The sequence below is a fragment of the Rhincodon typus genome, chromosome 30, assembly GCF_021869965.1.
Source record: "Rhincodon typus isolate 14 chromosome 30, sRhiTyp1.1, whole genome shotgun sequence".
NCBI lineage: Eukaryota > Metazoa > Chordata > Chondrichthyes > Orectolobiformes > Rhincodontidae > Rhincodon > Rhincodon typus.
The window spans coordinates 37566392-37584355 of record NC_063361.1 but is presented as its reverse complement, the minus strand read 5'-3'; the positions used below and the strand labels follow the sequence as shown (position 1 = coordinate 37584355).

At 42.5% G+C, this 17964-nt stretch overlaps 1 long non-coding RNA gene across 2 annotated transcripts in view; it reads right to left on the bottom strand.

Annotated features, from left to right (window-relative positions):
- Window positions 1–1521: 1521 nt before the first annotated feature.
- The window catches only part of LOC125486585, a 37411-nt gene continuing 20968 nt past the window's right edge, over window positions 1522–17964 (bottom strand). Inside the window, exons 1-3 of one of the 2 annotated variants that reach the window (XR_007265232.1) lie at window positions 14700–14780; window positions 10869–10998; window positions 4918–5306 (exon numbers count right to left, since the gene is read on the bottom strand). This is a non-coding gene — a long non-coding RNA (uncharacterized LOC125486585). Of the gene's footprint in view, window positions 5307–10868; window positions 10999–14699; window positions 14781–17964 lie in introns of those variants that run through there. The other variant, XR_007265231.1, reaches the window with a different exon arrangement.

Here is a 17964-nt window from a genome sequence, read left to right as displayed (position 1 = left end):
ACCTTTCACTTTCAGGGACAGCAGCTGACTGAAAGAGCTGTCAGAATGGAAGTAAGGCTCCGCATTTCTAAGGAAGTCCAGAGCAAAGCCTCCTCTCAGAAATGAGCAGCTTCCTTCTTTCTGAAATGAAGGGGAGCGGCGATCTGCAACTCCGGGAAATCCCGCCCCAGTTTCAAATGGAAAACATCTCTATAACACCACAGTGGAGTGGTGCTTGAATGATGTGAGATTGTGTTGCAGATAAACGTAGCGACTGAAGAGAAATATTTCCAGCTGATGTTAGTGTCTGAGTGACAGCTAGCACCAGTTTAATTTGGACTGAGGGATAGTTAACATGAGTGAAATTATGTGAGTGATAGGGATATACCTGCAGCCAAATGGGTCAGTGCCAGTCTAAGGCATTGCTTGAGTTATTATCAGTGATGTGGAGGGGCCGGTGTTGGACTAGGGTGGACAAGGTCAGAAATCATACGACACCGGATTATTGTCCAACAGGTTTATTTGAATACACAAGCTTTCAGAGAGAGAGCCCCTTCTTCAGGTGAAGAAGGAGTGAGGCTATGAAAGCTTGTATTTTCAGATAAACCTGTTGGACAATAAACTGGCATCGTGTGGTTTCTGTGTTATTAGTATGTGTGTATAACTAATGTTTGGATGAAGTGTCACAGTTAACTCTGCTTTTTCACCACAGATGCTACCAGATCTGTTGAGTTTTTCCATTAATTGCTGTTTTTGCTGTGCCCAAATGCTATTTGGCTTAGATATAACTGTACCAGAGTGCTTAGCACAAGTATAATTGTCTGAATGATAGTGGCATTCCTGTAACTAACTGACAATCTAACTGCACCTGAGTTATCGTTTTTGTGTTTAGCTATACCTGGACGTTAGCTAGTGTCAGCATAACTGTACCCGAGTGATAGAGATGTGTACCTGAGAGGTAGTGTGTGTACTGCGCCTGAGAGATAGTGTGTATCTGAGAGACAGTATCCTTTAGAACTTTACCTCAGCAGGGTTCAGTCCCTGCTCCCAGCTCCACTTCTCCCCAGTAATATTCCTTGCCCAGCAGGACATTGTTGCTGGGGGACGCCTCTCTGTGCCCTTCAGTGTCATTGAGAGCAGTTACCAAGGGGAGCGAGGCAGCTGATTGTAAACAGATAGAGGATGGAAAGGGTAATCGGTAATTAGAGCTGTATGCAATTCAGTGCAGCACATTCTGTGCCTAGGGCACCTACCCAAACATTTTGGAGATGAGTCATTGTGTTCTGGCATCTTCTCCATGAGACACATTTCTTAATGTGTATGATCCCAGTGAAGGTCAACCAAGGGCCATCACAGCAGTTTCATCGTGTTCACGTACCATTGCATATTCTCTCTCTCACCCTCCTCCACTCTCTTCCAAACGGTTCCCCTGCATCTTTATAGACTCATCCCACCCTACACACCCACACACAGGGTCTTCACATCTATTTCAATATCCAGTCCTAGTAAAACTCTTCACAGAGAATTCTATCAATTAGGAAATTATCATGAACACATTTTAAGTTTTTCTGAATGTAAAATTCACCATGTCATAGAATCATAGAGATATACAGCACCGAAGCAGACCCTTCAGTCCAACTTGTCCATGCTGGCCAGATATCTTAAATAAGCGTAGTCCCATTTGGCTTCCCAGGAGCCAGGATCAAAGGTATCTTAGACAGGATTCTCAAAGGGGAGAGGGACCAAAATGGGCATCGTTGTACACATTGGAACAAATGACACAGGAAGAGAAAACAAGATTCTGAGGAGAAAATATAGGAAGTTAAGCAGGAATTTAAAATGTAGGTCCTCCATGGTAGTAATATCTGGATCACTCCCAGTGCCATGAGCTGGTGAGGGTAGGAATAGGAGGATAGAGCAGATGAATGCGCAGCTGAGGATCTGGTGCAGGGGAGAAGGATTCACATTTTTGGATTATTGGAATGTCTTCTGGGTAGAAGTGACTTATTTAAGAAGGGCTGATTGCACCTGAATAGGAAGGAGACTAATATACTGGTGGGGAGATTTGCTAGATCTGCTGGAGAGGATTTAAACTAGTAAGGGGGGAGTAGGTGGGACCCAGGGAGATAGTGAGGAAAGAGATCAGTCTGAGACTGGTGCAGTTGGTTAAAGGAGTAAGTCAAATAGACAGGGCAGGCAGGAATAAAGTAGAGAACAAGGTAGGACTGATAAATTAAACTGCATTTATTTCAATGCAAGAGGCCTAACGGGTAAGGCAGATGAACTCAGGGCACGGTTAGGAACATAGGACTGGGATATCATAGCAATTACAGAGATGTGGCTCAGGGATGGACAGAACTAGCAGCTTAATGTTCCAGGGTATAGATGCAATAGGAAGGATCGAAAGGAGAGTGAAAGAGGAGGGTGAGTGGCGTTTTTCACTCGGGATAACATTATGGATGTATTTAGGGAGGATATTCCTGTGAATATGTCCAGGGAAGTTATTTGGGTGGAATTGAGAAATAAGAAAGGGATGATCACCTTATTAGGATTGTACTATATACCCCCCCAAAAATCAGTGGAAAATTGAGAATCAAATTTGTAAGGAGATCTCAGTTATCTGTAAGAATAACAGGGTGGTTATAGTAGGGGATTTTAACTATCCAAACATAGACTAGGACTGCCATGGTGTAAGGGCTCAGATGGAGAGGAATTTGTAAAGTGTGCACAAGAAAACTTTCTGATTTAATATGTGGATGTACCTACTAGAGAAGGTGAAAAACTTGACGTACTCTTGGGAAATAAAGCAGGACAGGTGACTCAGGTGCCAGTAGGGGAGCACTTTGTGGACAGTGACTATAATTCTATTAGTTTTAAAATAGTGATGGAAAAGAATGGACCGGAAGGCTAATTTTGATGGTATTAGGCAAGAACTTTCAAAAGTTGATTGAGGTGGGGGAGGGGGGGATGCGGATGTTTGCAAGTAAAGGGACTGCTGGAAAATGGGAGGCCTTCAAAAATGAGATAACAAGAAACAGCATGTTCCTGTTAGGGTGGAGAGCAAGGCTGGTAGGTGTAGGATGACTAGAGAAATTGAGGTTTTGGTCAAGGAGAAGGAAGCACATGTCAGGTACAGCAGAAATCAAGTGATTCCCTCGAAGAGTATAAAAGCAGTAGGAATATGCTTAAGCGGGAAATCAGGAGGACAAAAAGGGGACATGAGATAGCTCTGGCAAATAGGGTTAAGGAGAATTCAAAGGGATTCTATAAATACATTAAGGACAAAAGGGTAACTAGGGAGAGAATAGTGCCCCTTAAAGATCAGCAAGGCCACCTATGTGTGGAACTGCAAGAGATAGGGGAGATACTAAACAAGTAGTTTGCATCAGTGTTTACTGTGGAGAAGGATATGGAAGATAGAGAACATGGAGAAATAAATGGCAACCTCCTGAAAAATGTCCATATTTCAGAGGAGATGGTGCTGGACATCTATAAATGCATAAAGGTGGATAAATCCCCAGGTCTTGATCAGGTGTACTGTAGAACTCTATGGGAAGCTAGGGAAGTGATTGCTTGGCCCCTTGCTGAGATATTTGTATTATCGATAGCCACAGGCAAGATGCTGAAAGACTGGAAGCTGTCTAACATGGTGCCACTATTTTTAAGAAAGGTGGTAAGGAAAAACCAGGGAACTGTAGACTAGTGAGCTTGACATCAATGGTGGACAATTTGTTGGAGGGAGAATCCTGAAGGACAGGATTTACATCTATCTGGAAAGGCAAGGACTGAATAGCGATCATCAACATGATTTTGTGCGTGGGAAATCGTGTCTCACTAACTTGATTGAGTTTTTTCAAGTAACGAAAAGGATTGATGAGGGCAGAGTGGTGGACGTGATCTATATGGACTTCCGTAAGGCATTTGACAGGGTTCCTCATGGTAGACTGGTTAGCAAGGTTAGATCACACGGAATAGAGGGAGAAGTAGCTATTTGGATACAGAACTGGTTTGAAGGTAGAAGATAGAGGGTGGTGGTGGAAGGCTGCTTTTCAGACTGGAGGCCTGTGACCAGCGGTGTGCCATAAGGATCGGTGCTGGGTCCATTGCGTTTTGTCATTTGTACAAATGATTTAGATGTGAACATAGGAGGTATGGTTAGTATGTTTGCAGATGACACCAAAATTGGAGGTGTAGCGTACAGCGAAGGAGGTTACCTCGGAGTACAACAGGACCTTGATCAGATGGGCCAATGGGCTGAAGAGTGGCAGATGGAGTTTAATTTAGATAAATATGAGGTGCTGCATTATGGAAAGGCAAATCAAGGCAGGACTTATACACTTAATGGTAAGGTCCTGATGAGTGTTGCTGAACAAAGAGACCTTAGAGTGCAGATTCATAGTTCCTTGAAAGTGGAGTCACAGGTAGACAGGACAGTGAAGAAGGCATTTGATATGCTTGCCTTTATTGGTCAGTGCATTGAGTATAGGTGTTGGGAGGTATATTGCAGCTGTACAAGACATTGGTTAGGCCACTTTTGGAGTACTGTGTTCAGTTCTGGTCTCCCTGCTATAGGAAGGATGCTGTGAAACTTGAAAGGGTTCAGGAAAGATTTACAAGGGATGTTGCCAGAGTTGGAGGGTCTGAGCTATATGGAGAGGCTGAATAGGCTGGGGCTATTTTCCCTGGAGCATCGTTGGCTGAGGGGTGACCTTATAGAGGTTTATAAAATCATGAGGGGCATGGATAGGGTAAATAGACAATATATTTTCTCTGGGGTGGGTGAGTCCAAAACTAGAGGGCACAAGTTTAAGGTGAGAGGGTAAAGATTTAAAAGGGGCCTAAGGGGCAACTTTTTCATACAGAGGGTGTTGCGTGTATGGAATGAGCTGCCAGAGGAAGTGGTGGAGGATGGTACAATTACAGCATTTAAAAGGCACCTGGATGGGTATATGAATAGGAAGGGTTTGTAGGGATATGGGCGTGTTCGGGGAATTCCCGTCTTTTTTTATTTTAAACCATCTCCCTGGTTGCTCTGATAGTCTCTGCAGCTAACAGCGAGTCCCCTGTCACAGGGGTGGGGAAGAATAGGAATAGAACAATCCCCTAATTATCAACATCCATTTCACTGCGTTCCCTACTGAAGGCACCAAACGATGTTTCTGTGGTTTCATCTTCGTCTTCAAATGAGCCTTCACACAATTTGGAAAACTGCTCCCGTGAAAATATCCAAGACCAAAACCATCTCCAACATTGCGCTAGCGAACACTGCAATTATATCTGAGCACCCATAGCTGGAAGTGGGAGCAAATTACTGCAGATGCTGGAATCTGTAATGAAAACAAAAAATATTGGAAATCACAGCGGGTCACGCAGCATCCATGGAGAGAGAGTGAACTAACGTTTCGAGTCTAGATGACTCTATACCAGAGCTGACGTGAGGTGCGCTGACTTCACTCTACTCTGAGCAAGTTATCCCCGAAGCTCGAAATTGCAGTTTTCTGCCTCTTTGTTCATTTCCAGTTTGAAGCCAGACCATTGGAGTATCCAAAAAATTCCAGTGGAACCGTCCCCTTGGTAAATCTGCTCACCCCCGGGTTTCCAGTTCTCATTCTCTATGCTTCCCTGGTGCTGTCCCACCGAACAGCTACCACCCTCTCTCCGCTCTGCCGGCCCCAGCCTTTATCCAACTCTCTTCAACCATCGGATCTGTCTATGCTCAGTATTACCCTCTACCAGCCCCAGGGAGCCTGCTCTCGGGCCTCTGTTGCTGGCAGGACCCAGCTCCGAGCCTCCACGGTTAACCTGTCCATCTGCTCTGGAGGAGAAGGTTTGGGAAAGGCCGGAGCTATCAGGGAGGACTGGCCGGGGCTATCAGGGAGGACTGGCCAGGGCTGGTGAAGGGTCTTCTCACCATCTCCCCCCAACCCATCCGGGACCGTGAGCAGGAGGACGCTCTGTGTTTACACTCACAGAGGAGGTTAATTCGGTGTCTTTGAGGAGATCTGAGGGATTGGGAAGAAAGATCAGAACCGCCGACTGCCACAAGCAGGAAGTCCTATTTAAAAACCAGGTTATCGTCCAACAAGTTTCTTTGAAAACACAAGCTTTCGGAGCCTCGCTCCTTCTTCAGGTGTCAATGAGAGAGGTAGTATCAGACACAGAATTTATAAGTGAAGGATCTAAGGGTCACTCCACGAATGACGATGTATTAAATAAACCTAAGATGCTGTTAAATCTTTAATCAGTTAGAAGGTTTTAATTGATTAATATGTACATGCAAATCCCCAAATTCCTTTCAAGTCACTGTCCTGAGAGAACTAAAGGTTTTATCAATGTAAAGAAGAGGTGACATTTTAAATCAGACAATGCATGTTAGGTGTGAGGCCTTGTTTAGAATCTGTTTGTGTTTTTGTTTGGAGTCAGACTGGTTTTATTTCTAAAGTAGGAAATTATAAAACGCCACGTTGACTGACTGTCTGTAAATTGTGTGCTTTTTGAATAAAGGTAGAATGTATCCACAAATACAAATTCACCCCAAAGATTCACGTGTGTGTGTGTGTGTGTGTGTGTGTGGGAGAGAGAGAGACTGTGTGTGTGTGTGTGTGTGGAATGTGTTTGTATAAGTGAGTATGTATGTATGTGTGTGTGTGTTTGTGTAAGTGTGTATGTACATATGTGTGTGTCTGAGAGTCTGTTGTGTGGTGGGGTCACCTGTAGTGCGACATGAACCGAAGCTCCCAGTTGAGATCGTCCTCGTAAGTACTGAACTTGTTTATCAGTCTCTGCTCAGCAACTCTGCATTGTTGTGTATCCCAAAGTCCACCTTGGAGGATGTTTACCCGAAGATCCGAGGCCAAATGTTCTTGACCGCAGAGTCGCGAGCAGAAGCTGATAGCTAAGTTCGGTCGCCATGAGGATGGCCTCAACTGGGACCTTGGGTTCATGTCGCACGACAGGTGATCCCACCACACTATACACTCTCACACATACTCACACACACCTCACTCGTACAAACACACTCACACACACACACAACACACACAACACACACAGATCCTCTCTCAGACACACACTGTCTCTCAAGCACACACACACACACTCACTCTCCCTCACTCGCTCTATCTTCCTTACTCACACATACACACACGTGAATCTTTGGGGTGAATTTGTATTTGCGGATACATTCTATTTTCATTCAAAAAGCACACAATTTATAGACACTCAGTCAATGTGTGTTTTATCAATTCCTACTTCAAAAATAAAACCAGTCTGACTCTAAACCAAAACACAAACAGATTCTAAACAAGGCCTCACACCTAACATGCATTGTCTGACCTAAAATGTCACCTCTTCTTTACACTGATAAAACCTTTAGCTCTCTCAGGGCAGTGACTTGAAAGGAATTCGGGGATTTACATATACATATTAATCAATTAAAATCTTCTAACTGATTAAACATTTAACAGCATCTTAGGTTTGTTAAATACATCCTCATCAGCAGTGTGACCTTTTGATCTTTTACTTATCAATTTTGTGTCTGATACTATGTCTCTCACTAACACCTGAAGAAGGAGCGAAGCTCCGAAAGCTTGTGTTTTCAAATAAACCTGTTGGACTATAACCTGGTGTCGTGTGATTTCTGACCTTGTCCACCCCCAGTCCAACACCAGCACCTCCACAACACGTTTAATGATGGAAAGTAAAATCTGTCTTGAAAGCAGTGGGTGTGGGGGTGTTTATTCCTGCAGTGGCTCAATTCAGCTGTGGTTATTTCCCTTCCAGCCACAGGAAGAGCCTGGCTGTAGGCACGGCTCAGAGAAAGCCCTCACTCTGGAACTGAACCCAGTTTCCCTCAGACACAGCTTCCTGCCAGGAACAGGAGAACATTCCACACAGCATCCAAGTTTCCAGCTGCCTCCCAGCCAGAGCCGGAATCAGCTTCTGGAAGCTTTGGAGGCAAGCGCTTCTCTAAATGGTCTAATTGCTCCCTGAGGGGACAGCAGTTTGCAAAATTCCTGCAACCCCTAGGTCACTTTCAATATGCGCTGCAAAATTAGCACAATGATTCCACGTGCAAGGACAGTGCAAAATCAGTGCAATTATTACAGACACAAGGACAGCGTACAATTAGAGCAAATAAGACCATAAGAAATAAGAACAGACCCTTGATCCTGCTCCACCATTCATGGCTGATCCAACATTCCTTACTTTACTGCAATTCCTTGTAATCTTTGATTCCCTAATGATCAAGGACTTCTCTGTCTCAGCCTTACTATACACAAGGACTATGCCCCCACAGCTTTCTGTGGCAAGATGTTCCAAAAACTCACAAGCCTCTGAGAGAAAATATTCCTCCTCATCTCAATCTTAAATTGGAGCAACTTTATTCCGAGACAGTGCCCTCTGGTCCTAGACTCTCGACGAAGGGAAACATCCTCTCAGCATTTGTCAGTCAAACCTCTTAAGAATCCCATATATTTCAATGAGGTCACCTCTCATTCTTCTAAACTCCAATGTGTAGAGTTTCAAACTGTTTAACCTTTTCTTATAAGACAATTTCTCCTTACCATGGCTCATTGGAGTAAACTTTCTCTGAACCGCTCCAATGAAATGATATTTTTCTTTAAATAAGGCGACCAAAACTGATCACAATATTAGAACCTTGTACAATTGAAGTAAGACTTCCCCACTCTTCAACTTCTTTGAGATAAGGGCCCATATTCATTAGCTTTTCTGTTTAGTTGCTGCACCTGCGTGCAAGCTTTCTGTGGATCTTGAAACAAGAAAATAAAAATAAGGATTGAATTTCTCTAACACCTTACACTGACACAGGAAGCTATGTGTGAAATGTAGGAAACAGCAGTCAAATTATACACAGCAAGATCCCAAAAATATCAATGTGGTAATGACTTGATAATTATGGAGGTTTTGTGATGATGGCTGAAAGATAAATATTGGTCCATGGAACAATTCTCCTCATCTTTCCTTCAAAGTCGTCACCTGGGATCTCACAGACTGATCTGAAAGTGCAGAAGGGCCTTAGTTTAATGTCACATTTGAAAGACCGATAAGGAAATAATTTAATAAAGTGAAGACAGAAATAAAAGAGGTGGAAATAAAGTGAAATTCCAGAGGAAGGCAAAAGCAGATGCCTCAATGTCTGGATCAGATGATTCTGGGGAAATCCTCCAGTCAGCCCACTGTCACAAATTCCTCATGGTAAACATCATGTCCATCATTCAGTCCAGACAGGGCTATGGTGGGAGGCAATCATACTGAAATATGATCAATAGCTGCAGGGTGGCTGAGGACTTGGGTCTTCAGATACAAAACAACTCATTGTCAATAAACAGAAGCGTAAATGGTGCAATACCAATGTGGCTCATGTTTCACAGACTGTCAGACAATTAACAGTTAATGTGTGTGGGAGCATCTCATTCACACTTCATGACAGGTCATATTGAATCCAGTCTGTGTTCTGAGGGAGAGCTGCTGCACTGTAGCTCTCTAGAGAGCTGACTGACCAGTTAGCTCAGCGCATTACTCAGGATGTAAACAGCAGCTGCTGAATCTATGTTTAGTTGGGGTGGGACTATGATCAAACGTCACTCTCACCTCCCTCTTTCATTCTCTTCTTGATCTTTGTGAATTTATACAGCAACAAGTAGACAAAAACTCATCCCTGAAAAAGGACTGGTCATTCATGCTAGAAAACACACCCAACACTGTCCCAGGACAGGTACAGAATGAGGTTAGATACAGAGTAAAGCTCTCTCTATGCTGTCAGTATCAAATACTTCCAGTACAGGGACAGCACAGGGTTAGATGGTGTATAGCTCATCACGGTCTCTCAGTCCCTTATCAAGGGAATGTTTTACACTGACTGGTGTCTATCAGTTCCTGTTGTGTAAGGGTTTTAGGACCTGGTGCAATCTTGCAATGATATTATGGAGCTGCACATCACTGAGCATAAATAGCAGAGTGCGGGCGGAGTTAGACAACAATGGACAAACTAGACTAGACTAAAATGGCCTGAGCAAAGGACACGAATAGACAGTGAAGAGAGATTACTCCTTGCCTAATGCAAATATAAGCCAGAAGCTGGTAAACCTATGATTACCACTAACAGCGATATTTAACATTAATCTATAATAAAAGTGATACTTTGAAGTCTAAGCCTGAATACAGGTCATGACCGTGGCTACGCTTCAACTGGTCAAGTCTTGAGCCCAGGCACATAGTGCAGCATCGAACCACACAAGAAAAGACAGTGGCAGCAACAGAATTCACTGCCTAGACAATCGAGGCAGCAATGAAGATCAACAAAGAGATTTGAGATTGCCTGAAGAAGAATTCAGAAAATCATTTTTCAAGATATTGTTGAAACAGTTTTAAGAGTAGCTGCAGCAAGAAAAGTCTTAAGAGCTAAATAGTGACTGTGAAGGAACAATCTCCAAACAGAAACCTTCTCCAGAGAAACCACCAGTAAACTGTGTTATGATTTAATTGGGAAAGGTGCTCTAATAATCAATTCTCACTATTTCACAAACCATCACAAATGCTTACCTAACCAATTAAACCACCAAGATGACCAATTTTCCTGACTGACTGCTATCAGGACAAAAACAACTCACATCAGGGTTCATCATTAACAGGGAAACAACTTAATTTTTCCAATTTCTCTTACAAATACAAGTCTCAGCAAAGTTTTTAACTGTCAGCAATAGTAGAACCAAGCCTTTAAAAAAGCAGGGAAAGTTTACTCTCACTGTGACCACTGTGGCTGAGGGAGAAACCTAAACTGAGTACCTGCAAAAAGAGGCCAATTACTGAACACCTAAAGCAGATTTTATCCCTTAAGGGAGAGGACACAAATGTTTTGTCTTCACCTGAAAGAATAGGTTGAGGAGCACAGTGAACAGTTCCAACAGTGAGTTCACAAACTTGTGAGTCAGTTGCTCGATGACAACGTTACGTCAAGTTAAGAAGTTTCTTCAGGCACAGGCTTAAAGACCTCAACTGAAAATGGAGAAAAAAAGGATTGAGAATATGAATTGTTATTGCCATTTGTAGTATCAGAACCTTAACAGAATTTATCGAAACCTTTAAGATAAATAAAGGACTGGAGGCGCTGGAGATCTGAAACACACAAAAACAGAAATTGATGGACAAACACAGCATGCCTGGTAGTATTTGTGGAGAGAGAAACACAGTTAACATTTTGAGTCCAGTGCTGGGATCCAGTTGTGAAGAAAAGTCCTGGACCCGCAATGTTAACTGTTTATCTCCACAAATGCTGCCAGGCCTTGCCGGGTTTATCCATCAATTTCTGATTTTGTTTCTGCTGAGTTTGTCTATCAAGTTCTGATTTTGTTCAGTGTGGAGCTGGAGGAACACAGCAGGCCAGGCAGCATCAGAGGAGCAGGAAAGCTGACATTTCGGGTCGGGATCCTTCTTCAGAATTTGATTTTTCAAGAAGGGTCCCGACCTGAAACATCAGCTTTCCTGCTCCTCTGATGCTGCCTGGCCTGCTGTGTTCCTTCAGCTCCACACTTTGTTATCTCTGACTCCAGCATTGGCAGTTCTTACTATCTCTGATTTTGTTCAAGTAGTTTTTATCACTTTGACAGTTTCAGCAACAGATTCAAAATTTTATTTGGCAACTAAGGAGTTTTATCAAGTTTATTTATTAAAATACAAATCAATTGGATAAAGAAATAGCACAAATCTAATTTTGAGGTGTTGAATTTGGCATTAGAATACCTCAGATATGGAGAAAATCAGTCTGAGGGAGGTAACTGCTGCCATCTTTATTACATGTAACCATTTTGTGAAGGTTCTACCCAAAAATACCTTGGGAATTCTCCAGCTAAATTGGAAAAAGCATACCTTCATTTGTCTCTATGAAGATGTCACATAGCATTTAAAAGCAGCAGAAACTTTAACAGCTTCGAGTTTTAGTATTATAATAACAATTTTGCAACAACAAAAAATCAACAACTTTAATCAACTAAGAATACCACAAAACAAATAAATGAATGCAATACAAAGAGAACAAAACCCTGATGATATTCTTCCAATCAAGAAAAATTCACAACTTTAAGCACCTGTCAACAAACAATGAAACAAAATTCACTGATGTCAACCTTTTCACCACTAAATTTTAAGTTAGGAGGCACATTTGGTGGATGTAGCAGATATAGAAAACCTCGAGTTATAGAGTCATAGAGATCTATAGCACAGAATAAGGTCAATTGTACCTGCAACGATTGGAACCAGGGACAGGTAGATCTTGTTGACTTTGAGATCCTTGATTGTGTTGTTAACTTGAGCTAATCTGGGAACCCTGGCTGACAGATATAAACAGGAGATTCAGAATGTCTCCTCAGTGTAGGGCCTGGCTTTGAGCTGGTTGGTTAGAGCCCATGTACCACGCACATGTAAATAAATGGTGACTTGGTAACCCGATACCGGCCTCTATGCAGTTATTCCAGGTCCATTGCATCTGAGCCAGTCAAAAACAACTATTTAACTGTTCTAATCCCATTTCCAGCACTTGGCCCATAGCCTTGTATGCCTTGGCATCGCAAGTACATATCTAAATACTTCTTAAATGTCATGAGGGTTCTGCCTCTGTCATCCTTAGAGACATTTGGTAGAATTTCAAATAGCTTCAGGGTTGGACACCAAATCAAAAGCAGTGCAGGTTAGTATATTTCTCTACTACATAGGAAGAACATCAGATCATGTGTTATGAAGACAACAGATCAATGAGAAACAAATTACCTTTGACAACATTCCAACAGCTTTTGATCACTATTTGACTGAAAGATCAGATAGGACACTAGTGAGATCATACTTCAACAGGAGATATCAGCTTCCAGGTGTAAGCATGAGTTGCCACATTAATAATCTATGCAAACTAGCTGAACCATGAACTGTGAAATGTGCAACAAGAGCCCATTCACAACAGAATTGTTATTGGCCTCTTAGATAAAACAATTACTGAACTTGTTTAATCAAAAAAACATTCAAAATTAGAATGAGCAGTCCAAATACTAGTGGATACGCAGTCAAGAAGACTGTTCTGTAAGTACTATATAGCAAATGCTGAATCCAAAGCAAAATATTCTAGACAGCATGTTAATTACTTTAAGCACAATAAACTATCTGAGCAGAAGAGACAAACCTATCATATGACCAATGTATGCACGCAACAACACCAAATGAAATCTAAAGCAGTCTGATAGAACAGGATCTTTTCACTAATTTGTTTGAGTTTTTTCAAGAAGTGATGAAGAGGATTGATGAAGGCAGAGAGGTGGACATGATCTACATGGACTTCAATAAGGTGATTGATGAGGTTACACATTGTAGACTGGTTAACAAGGTTAAATCACATGTCACACAAGGAGAACTAGCTATTTGGATACAGAACTGACTCACAGGTAGGAGACAGAGGGTGGTGGTGGAGGGTGGTTTTGGACTGGAGACCTGTAGCCAGCGGTGTGCTGCAAGGATCGGTGCTGGGTCCACTGCTTTTTGTCATCTTTAAAAATGATTTGGATGTGAATATAGGAGGTATGGTTAGTAAGTTTGCAGATGGCACCAAAATTGGTGGTGTAGTGGACAGTGAAAAAGGTTACCTCAGAGTATAATGGGACTTTGATCAGATTGGTCGAGGAGTGGCAGATGGAGTTTAATTTAGATAAATGTGAGGTGCTGCATTTTGGAAAGGCAAATCGGGGCAGGATTTGTACACTTAATGATAAGGTCCTAGGGAGTGTTGCTGAACTAAGAGATCTTGGAGTGCAGGTTTATAGTTCCTTCAAAGTGGAGTTACAGGCAGACAGGGCGGAGAAGAAGGCGTTTGATACGCTTGTCTTTATTGGTCAGTGCACTGAGTATAGGAGTTGGGAAGTCATTTTGCAGCTGTACAGGACATTGGTGAGTCCACTATTGGAATACTGTATGCAATTCTGGTCTCCCTGCTGTAGAAGGATGTTGTGAAACTTGAAAGGGTTCAGAAAAGATTTACAAGGATGTTGCCAGGTTTGGAGGGTTTGAGCTATAGGGAGAGGCTGAATAGTCTGGAGCTACTTTCCCTGGTATATGGGAGGATGAGGGGGGATCTTATAGAGGTTTATAAAATCATGTGGAGCATAGATAGGGTGAATAGCCAAGGTTTTTTCCCCAGGGTGGGGGAGTCCAGAACTAGAGGGCATAGGTTTAAGGTGAGGGGGAAATATTTAAAAGGGACCTAAGGGGCAACCTTTTCACACAGAGCATGGCATGTGTTTGGAACATGCTGCCAGAGGAAGTGGTGGAAGTTGGTGCAGTTACAACATTTAAAAGGCATCTGGATGGGTATATGACTAGGAAGGGTTTAGAGGGATAGGAGCCAAATGCTGGCAAATGGGACTAGATTAATTTAGGAATATCTGGTTGGCATGGACGAGTGGGACTGAAGGGTCTGTTTCCGTGCCATACATCTGAATGTTCCAAAATCCCACATCAGCAAAAACTGTCCAATCCTCATTGTCACAAAGAGGTCACTGCTAGAAGATGTGTTACAGTCTGAAGAACACACCAAGCAACAAATCAAATCATTCCCAAACTGACACGTTGTACACTCAAAACCTTAGAACAGAGCGTTGAAGAAAACAAAAATATTGCATTGGGGCAAGATTTCTTCACATGAAAAACAATGCAGTGATTACCTCATTTCTTCCTTGATGGTCTAACACAGTATCCGAAGTTACAAATGTAGGTGAAGATATATAACCACCTCATAATTCCCTTGCAGACCAACAGTTCAGCCAGATTGATTGAATCTCTGATATAACAGAAGCAGCAGGGAAAATGTGAGATCATCAAATTTACCTCTTGTTTCTATATCTGCTCAGATGATCCACCTATTGAAACAGATGAACCAGGATTTGGGAATGGGTGGGTTCAATACGGAAAATCTGGACAGTGTGTGCAGTAAAAGAAGTAATCCAGAGAGCTTATTTGAGAATATATATAACTGGCAATCAATATTTATGACAGGGGAGAAAATCTTGGGGACGGGTGTTGTTATAGGAGCTTCAGGGCCTTGGAGCAACTTTGTGATGATATGATGGAGCTGCACATCACTGAATATAAATAGCACAGTGTATACAGAGTTAGACTACATTAGAACAAAATAAACTAGACTGGAAGACTTGCATGAACAAGAAGATAGATCAGTCCTTACCTAATGTCAAGGACTGGTATATCTATGGAATCCATAATTAGGTAAATTTTGTATCAAAGTTTAATAAGTAGTGATATTTTGAAATTTAAGCCTAAGGACAATTCACCTTCTCCTTGAGAGGTCTGTGTTGAACCCAAACATACATATGAGATCCTGTCTGTCTCAGGGAGATTTCTTGTACATGCATTGTGCCCTCACAGGGTGATTCCTGTACAATCTGCTTTACGGCTCAGTACCTTTCTGACCAAGAATCAGGCAAATTGCCAAATTCTTGACCTTTTTCTTTGTAATCCCTAAATCCATTCAATTGAAACCTCACTCTCTGGACTGCGCTAAATCTGGAAATACCATGTGAACATTGATGAATGCACAATCTACACTGTGTATCAGACAAGGACAGCAGCACCATGCTTTTATATACTGCCTTGAATGTAAACAGAGCAGGGCACTTCATAGGAGCTTTATCAGGCAGTATTTGTCATCAAGACATATCAGGAGCATAAATGACAGCTGACATTAAGCTCAGTCAAAGTGGAAAATTTTAAGGAATGAGTTGAAGGGCGACAGAGAGATGGAATTAGATGGAGAGATTTAGGGATAGAATTCCAGAATTTGAAGGGACATCTGCTGATGATAGGACAATGAAATAGGGGATTCATAAAAGAAAACAGCTGAAGGGTGCAGATACCTCAGATAGAGATTGGACTGAAGTAGGTTTCAGAGGTAGGGAGGGGTTGAGGCTAGGGAAAGATTTGAAAATAAGGATGAGAGCTTTACTATTGAGGCATTGCTGGACTGGAAGCCTATGTAGATCTGCAAGCACAGTGGATGATAAGCGACCAATACATGTTAGGACTCAGAAAGCAGAGTTTTGACACACTTAAGTTTACAGGGGCTAGAACATGGGAGGGCAGAGGAGAATGAATTGGAATAGTCACCAAATGGTTACAATGATATAAATGAAGGCTTCAGCAGCAGATTAGCAGAGAGAGACCACAGCAGTTGATGTTGTAGAAGTGAAAATTGCCAAACACAGCGACATGGCGTCAAACACTCACAGTGGGGTCAAATATAGCATTAAGATTGCAAAGAGTTTGGTTTAATCTCAAATTGTTTTCAGGGAGATAGATTAAGTTGGTGCCTAATGGGGTAGAGTTTGTGCTGGAAACTGAATGCAGTGTTTTTTTTTAAAACTCTTCACCAGATTGGAGGAAATTTCTTCTCATTCAGTGCTGAATGTCAAAGAAAGGTTCTGATAACTGAACAGTAGGGAATGTGTCTGGGAGTGTGGGAGCAGGGCAAGGGAGCATATGTATGTTTGTGTGTGTGGGAGCAAGGTTTAGGGGCATGTGTGTGTGTGTATATATTTATGCGCGTGGAGCGGGGGGAGTGTGTGTGTGTGTGTGGGGGAGTGGAGCAGGGGGGAATGTGTGTGTGTAGGAGTGTAGCAGGGGAGACCGTGTGTGTGTGTGAGAGGGAGAGCGCGCGCACGTGTGTGTGTGTGTGTGTGTGAGAGAACGCATGTGTGTGTGTAGGAGTGTAGCAGGGGAAAGTGTGTGTGTAGGAGCAAGGTGGGGGAGTGTGTATGTGCATATTTTTGTATGGGAACGGGGTGAGGGTGTACGGATGGATGAAGGGGTGTACTGTTGATGTATGCCACTAGTGTACATGTGGAACCCAACATTGTACTTAGGATGTTGTCATTGAGGAGCAATGTTAGAGGGGTAAGCATAAGTCCATGTAGGGAACACCAGAGGCAACAGTGTGACAGCAGGAAGAGAAACTATTGCACGTGACTCTCTGGACACAATTGGATGGATAGAAACAGGACCAGATGATGACAGTCCCACTCAGCTGGACAATGATGGAGAGGCATTGGAGGAAGATGCACTGTGATATTACACATACAGTATACTCATTCTAGATCACTGTATTCCCTGCTGTGTACTGATGTGTCCCTGGTAACCGTGAAGATGGCAGTCCCCAACTGAATGTGTTCTGAGGTGTTAAAGGGAGAACTTCAGTTATTCAGTCAGAATTCCATCAGATTTTATTTCAATTGTAAAAGTCAATACAAAACTATCATATTTTAAAATAAAACTTCTGAGACAAAAGACCTGTTGATTCTATGTTATCAGGAGCAATAAGACATTAATAACTTCAGTACATTCATAACTCACACATCCTGTGCATTCTACACCTGAAAACTCTCTTTTCCAATCTCCCAATCACATTCAGAACTTCCTGAACTTTCCTAACTGCCAGCCACTGTCCACTTTGTCAGAGGCTGCACTGACCAGGAGAACACAGGAAACAGGAACAAGAGTATCTCCAGCCTGATCCACCTTAACTGATTTATCTTCACTCTACTGCACCATCCCCATCTGCCTTCATTCATTTTGTGTCAAAATATCTCCATGAGCAGTATCCACAACTCCCTGGAATAGAAAATTCCTCAGATTTACAAAATACTGAAGACGTTTATCCTCATCCCAGTATAAATGGTTGCCCCATCTACCCAGAGACTGTGAACCCTTAGTCTAGACTCCACAGTCCAGGGAATTCTGATTCTGCCAAGCCCTTAAAAATTATTTCTCACAGTTGATCATCTGATATTCTTCTAAAGTCTCACCCAACTAATCTGCAAACTGCATCAAACCACTACCCAGACTGATACTAACACCTCAATCCATCTCACAACCCCCGGCCTCCCCACTGCCCTCAGCCTCTCTGAGCCTCCTGGGACA